The sequence below is a fragment of the Macrobrachium nipponense genome, chromosome 13, assembly GCF_015104395.2.
Source record: "Macrobrachium nipponense isolate FS-2020 chromosome 13, ASM1510439v2, whole genome shotgun sequence".
Classification (NCBI taxonomy): domain Eukaryota; kingdom Metazoa; phylum Arthropoda; class Malacostraca; order Decapoda; family Palaemonidae; genus Macrobrachium; species Macrobrachium nipponense.
The window spans coordinates 79,125,321-79,132,208 of NC_087206.1; the positions used below are offsets into that span (position 1 = coordinate 79,125,321).

Here is a 6,888-nt window from a genome sequence, read left to right on the forward strand (position 1 = left end):
ATTTACATTACACATCATGTCCTGACTCAAAGAAACAAGCCCAAATTCATGTTTCTGGTTCTCATTTACACTAAAAAAAAAAAAAAAAAAAATGCTAGCAATACCTACTGACAATCACGTAGGTAAAGTCAGCAATAAACATTCAGTGAATAAGCTAAGTAGATAATAAAGTACTGAAAAACAAAGTATCTAAACAAATGATGAGATATCAAATTACCTTAGCAAACAATTTGCCATATAAGATTTATTAATGAATTCAGTAGTTTTACAGATAGCACAAAACTGTTAGCCTACTCATATGGAAAACATCTGGGCTCTGTACATGAAATGCTACAGATTCTATTTTCAAATACACCAGTTTTACTGCTAAAATCTCTACTGAGCATTACCGAGTTTCAAGAAAAACAAAACTTAAACTATGAAGTGACCAGTCAAGCTCTAACCAAAGAAACTAAATTAGAAGTTACAAGGGCTAGTTTCATTGCTACAATCTACATGGAAAAGCTACAAAGCTAATTTACTACTGAAATCTACCTGGAGAAGTTACAAAACAAGTTGTCGCCAGAATCTACCCAAGAAGTTATGACGCTGGTTTTATGATTGAAATCTGAACTGATAAATCATAAATATAGTCTTAATGCTAGAACCTCAACTGATTAGTGTAACTGATAAATCATAAATATAGTCTTAATGCTAGAACCTCAACTGATTAGTGTAACAACTAATGTGAACAACATTAGTCTCAATTGACAAGTTGCTACTCTAGAAAACTGACCAAATCGTTTGACCTGGGTAAAAAAAAAAAAAAAAAAAAAAAAAAAAAAAAAAAAAAAAAAAAAAAACAAGCTACTATTCAGTCGCTAAACAAAGACAAGCCCATCAGGACTGAAGTTTATCATTAGTCTTGGGTAACAAATTATCCTTTAAAACTATAATCCACCATTCCCCATGTTAAAAATTGTTAACATTAATGGTAAAGACATGGAAGACCATGCCTATGTTGTCCATTTCAGATTCCCAAAACCAAATGGTCCTTATGTCTTCACTGCTCACTCTCAAAAGGTTAGATTAATGAGTATGACGACCTACTAATAAGGTGAAATTAAAATTAACTTAAGCCTACACAAAAATAATGTGTATTAAACTGAACGGAATTATTTAAGACCTTCATCCAGGATGAAAATCATCGAATTCTTTGAAAAATTTAGCAGAAAACGTAAATTTTAATCACGGAAAACACCATGTTCACATGATAATCTTCATGACTTAAAAATAAACCCATTTGTATATTTCTTCTGGGGGACAGGGGATTTTGGATTGTTCCAGATTTCTTAACAGCTAGGATAAGGAATTCTTGACCACAAACCAAAAATCAACCTGAATTTAAAGCAAACACAGTATATACTAGGCCTTGCCCAACATTTACGGCGGAATAATGCTATGCTGAAGCAGCTTGACCAGCACCATAGGCTGGGCCTATTTCATGGCAACTAGGCCTGTGTTAACTACACTTGCATTAGGTTGGCCTAGTCTAGGCTAATTAACCTGTAGGGTAGGCTATGAGTGGTAAAATAGAAAATGTTGATGAGCAAGGTTAACTAGGAACATAACAGACCTTATAATTATCAAAGAGAGATTAGGTATACACATTCTTTTTATTAGAGAGAGAGAGAGAGAGAGAGAGAGAGAGAGAGAGAGAGAGAGAGTACAGGCTTGAGAAAAATTAGACGTCCTTATGTCTAGCATTTTTTTTATTTGAGAGAGAGAGAGAGAGAGAGAGAGAGAGAGAGAGAGAGAGAGAGAGAGAGAGAGAGAGAGAGAGAGAGAGTACACGTAGGGTGGAGTGGAAAAACAAAGCCAGGCGAGGCATGTTTGGCGCCCGTAAATAATGCAGCCATAAATTCCTCTGCGTAATTCTCGCAGGGGCGCCCGATGCCCGAAAGGGGGTCACCGAAATTCGTCCACTTTCTCGCCATGATCAGCTGATCATGGCGCAGGAGGAGGAGAGGAGAACAAACCCATAACCATGCACTCCCTCTCGCGAAAAAAGAAAAAACCCCGAGAGGCCATTTCCCTCCAAACCTGACGAGAGGGAGAGGTATGGAATATCAAACAAATAATGCTCAATGTTCGGCCTTTCATTTGGCGTAGGGAGAGATGAGATGAAGCATCGAGGGGAGGAGGAGGAAGAGGACGAGAGGGAACGGGAGGGGGTGGGTAGATCATGTCAATGACTCCATTTTCTGGAAAAGGACGACGGTGACGCCATCTATGTGGCCGGTCGCGAAGCAGCTCCTTCATTCACTTTTACTTACTTTTTCTTCATGACGACGCTACTGGGCCGCTTCTTTTGGCTACAGATATCAAAGGAAGCTCCCAAATAATCGAGCGGGCATGGGCACGGCACCGGGGCACGAGCAGGAGCCATGCAAACGAAAGAAAAGAGCGAAGGCCAGATTGCGAGTGTCGCCGCCAGGGTACAATGGCCAAGTGTACAGCCAACTCTCTCGGACGAACATTCAAAATTTCACTTTCCTCAAATGGCAATCAGCTGACCATACCACGAAGGCAACGTGCATGCCGAGACGAGGCACCGAAAGACATTTTCCCGACGGGGGCGGCGTCCCCTCCGAAATCATTCCCGATCTGCCAAAAAGAGCAGCGAAAAACAAACTTCAGTTGAGGGAAAAGAACTGAGAGATAAGACCCCATAACTTACCTCATATGAATGGTTTCTACGGATGCTCAGGGGAAAGAAGCCATGTGTAAAGCATTTTCATCACAGCACTTTCAGATCTTCAAGTCCAAAATTATAAATGAATTACTAGAAAGGTTAAAATTTTACGAAATTCTGGATCTCAAACAACTAGACGCGCCACAGACACTTCGGCCACCGTACACTGCCTTTGATACCGCTCTCTAGAAACTAGTCCGTCCCATAATTGCAAATTTTTTCTAAAACAGCCTATTTCCGCGGGCAAAAGGTTATTTATTATGTTTAAAATTCAATAAAATTATTATTTAGCAGCAAAATCGTTCTGTAAAGTATTAAATAATCAGAAAGCGCAAGAATACATGATGTAAATAGTGCAGGTCACTCTTACTCCTCCTGCCTTTGCAGACAAATTTTCCTGGTATTTTCGGGGTTCTTGCTGTCTAGTTGGACTAAGACCCGGTCCCACACCTGGATTAATATATAATCTAACTTTTACAAATATAACAATTGTTAATAGTAACGCATGTGCACGAAAATTCGGTAAATTTTATTGCATCATAAAGAATGGTGGGTTTTGTTCGTTTTCTATGTTTTAAAGGATAAACTCTTATAAAAATACACGAACCCATTTCAAATTTGGTAAAATGAAACGTCTTAATTTATTTTAGCCTTGTATCATGAATGCGGAGACGTTTGAGCATTTAAACGGTATAAATAGCTTAATAATTAGCTATCTAAGTGGAAAATCAATTGAAATCTAGTTTTATAGGTCCTAATAATCAAAGCATTAAACTAAGGCAATGGAGCTTTTCCGAGGCCCATTTCAATTTTGTGCTTTGTATCACGAATAATAAATGTTATTTGATGTCAGTCCTCATTATACCTGTAAGATCTGGACGTTCTAAACCACATATCCTGCAGTCAACCATATCAGAAAGTAAGATATGTTTGTGATAATCACTAACCCACGTAAAGTAACGTAATTTCTGAAAGGATCTTGATTGAGTTATAACATGCCCTTTAAATGATGTTACCATCATTATTTGTAACAAAAGGATAAATAGGAAAGGGTTTTTAGCATCTACATAGCAACCTTGGTATCAACCAAACGAAATTAATGTTACAAGTTTGGTATGTAACAAGAACGTTGTCTCAGAATCATTTTAATCCTGAGCAAAAAAAATGTGTAATTTGAAAAGTCCAAGCAACAAATTAAGTTAACAGAGAAATTATTAGATAGTCTATAATCCTCTTTCCTCGCCATAAGTGTTTGATATACAATCTTTGCGCATTCTGTAAGAAAGAATGATAAATGTCAATAAAATGATGCCTAATCCCTTCAACATCCACAAGAAAAACACGTACAGTGTACACATGTTCTAATGTTTACTACCAATCTACCAATGTAATTTTGGTATAAAGAATGATATGAACTATTGTACTGTACAGATGAAAACTGAAAAGTCTGTGTTATAGTTTTATAAAAGGTCATTTATCCTTATTGATAGTTAATCTGTGTGGGGAGTCTTCACAAGTATGCATTTATTGAGACATGTTCAGTTGCACTGTTTGACTTTTCCAGGTTAAATCATTTCAGTGAAGCAATGGCAAAACTGATGGTTCTCGTTGACACTGCAAGTTTCATATCCTGTTAACAAATGAATGCCTGTCTAATTATAGGTACACTCATGGTCAATTACTGTGAGAGGTAGGTGTCTCTTGGTGTGAGTGGTAAGGCCTCATGTGATAGGGCCGAATTTTTGATAGACCAGTGGGTTGTACATTGAGTTAAAAGGTCCTGGTGAGAAGTTGCCTTTTACTTTATAATGGTGCGACTAAAACACCCGGACATGACTTGTGGAGGTAGTCTAATAAGTTCAGCTCACACTCTCCTTCTTCAAGTGATAGCTCCTCACTTATACTTGATGCGAAAATGATTTCTGTTAAAAGAAGCTGTGTGTTCTTTCTACTTGAGACGACTGGGGTGTTTTCAGAATTCTTTTGCCTCCTGCCTGCATGCTCTCTGTCTCTGCTAATTTGTTCTCTTTCTTAGCCAGTGTATATAGTTGCTCCAGTTCTTACCAACTTCGTTATACACTTGTGTTCCCAACTAGACTTAACATAGTCCTGGTCAACCTTAGAAGTAAACTGAGTACCTCAGTTGCTGAGCATTCTTTGTGAAACCTACTATGCAGAAAACTTCAAGCAGTGCCTCTGCTAGCCAGTCGCTTTATATTTTTGGGAGTGCTACTGCTTCTGGCCACCCGTAACAAGGTCTACCACCACTAGGATGTAGTACCTGTTGCCTTTCGCTAGCATTGGTGACGTAGGTCCAGTCAGGCCTTCTGCTGATCTCTTGAACAGTCCTTCCATCAATTGCATCTTCTTTAGTACTATATCGCTGGTACAACCCTTTGGAGCAGTCTTCTGGCAAATGTCAGGACCTGCAACACCTGATGATGTCTGCAACCACTCATGACCAGTGAAAATGTTGCTGTGTGATTACATGACTATGGAAAATGCTATTGAATGGTTGCTTCCCTTTATTGTTGACACTGATAACTATATGTTGTGGAGTTAGTTCCCTTATTAAGACACTTCCATTTGTAACCTAGAAATTAGCAATTTTATCACATACCTGGTCAAAGCATATTATCATTGTAAGTAACTGATATTGACATTGAAACTTACATGTATTATGTGACTACATTTATTGTCTATTCTGTAACAATATCAAGTTAATTATTTCATATCTTTAATGCATACTTAAATTAGCAGATATTTGAATACCTCTCATTTGTGTACCTTCAGACTGGGTTCATTGTTGTTCTCAATGTTATTCGAGACAAATCTGGAAGGCAGAGATATGTTGTGCTTATCTAGAGACAAACTGAAAAAAACAGTCTATGAAGTGCTTACAGCAATGAAAAAACACTGACCATTTGGGAAGAAAACCAAATGCTTGCCAGAGTGAATTTGGCAAACATGTGACGAGATTGGGACGAGACTGTACAAAGTTTCAGTGCTCACATAGAGGCCAAGCCAGTGTATGTAAATATATAATTCAATGCCAGAACTGTAACACTGATGTGAACTACACAGATGCCATCCTTCGTGATGTTCTCACTAAGGGACTTTATAACTCTGAGATCCAATTGGGGTTACTTGGTAACCCTATTCAAGTGTAAGAGAGGTGTTCAGTTTTGTCGCAAAGGAGGCTGGAAAACGCTCTGCTTCAAGTCTGCAAGAAGTGAAATACATAAGAACAAGTCAGAAAACTGCACTTACTGTGGAAAGAAAGGTCTTCGTGCAAGTACCCCATCTTATATTAGATGTTCTGTTTGCCCAGCACATGGACACGTGTGTAATTTGTGCAATCGCAACCACCACATCAAAAGTGTATGCTGTAGTGAGGACAAACCAAAAACATCAAGAGACAATAACAATATCTCCAGTGCCTCTACTGTGTTTGATGCCTTATGCACATTTAGCAAGACTATAAATACTTTTTATGATTCATGTATGTTAAGTGACTGGCTATGAGCGTGCTTTGCATATTGACCATCTTCAATGACAAACTTACAAACACATAGGTTAAAGAATGCTCAGCATCTCAACCCTTTATTGATGTTAATGCTAAGGTTTCTTGTGATGATTATTCAGCCTTAGGCTTTGAGATGAAAAACAAATGCTCTCTTTCAGCTACCATATCTGCAATGACAGACACAGGATGTCAGAGTTGTCTCGCTGGCATGAAGGTTATCCAATGGCTAGGCTTGCATGAAACCGACCTTATTCCTATGACAATGCAGATGTATTCTGCTATACATGCTGGAATCAAGATTATTGGGGCCGCTATCTTGCGGTTACATGTGACGACTAGTGCAGGTGTGCAAATAGGGACAAGGCAGGTGACATACCTCACCAACGCCACAGATACATTGTTCCTCAACAGGGAGGCATGTTTGGCACTTGGTATTATCACAGTTACCTTTCTTACAGTGGTGAACAGGCAGCCAATGCTCACCATGTTCCACAGCACAATTGTAACTGTCTGATATGTCAATTGCCGCTTGCCCCAGCAACAGATGCCATTTCCTGGGACCGCAGAAGATTTACCTTGCCTGAAAAACTTTCTGTTGGACAAATATGCTGCATGTACTTTCAATACA

At 38.7% G+C, this 6,888-nt stretch overlaps 1 protein-coding gene across 4 annotated transcripts in view; it reads right to left on the reverse strand.

Moving 5' to 3' along the window:
- LOC135225881 (nipped-B-like protein B) overlaps nt 1-2,912 on the reverse strand; it is a 217,143-nt gene extending 214,231 nt beyond the window's left edge. For 3 of the 4 annotated variants that reach the window (XM_064265448.1, XM_064265447.1, XM_064265445.1), the window contains exon 1: nt 2,720-2,912. The gene's annotated coding sequence lies outside the window, so the exon portion shown is untranslated. Of the gene's footprint in view, nt 1-2,315; nt 2,490-2,719 lie in introns of those variants that run through there. The other variant, XM_064265446.1, reaches the window with a different exon arrangement.
- Nucleotides 2,913-6,888: the final 3,976 nt, after the last annotated feature.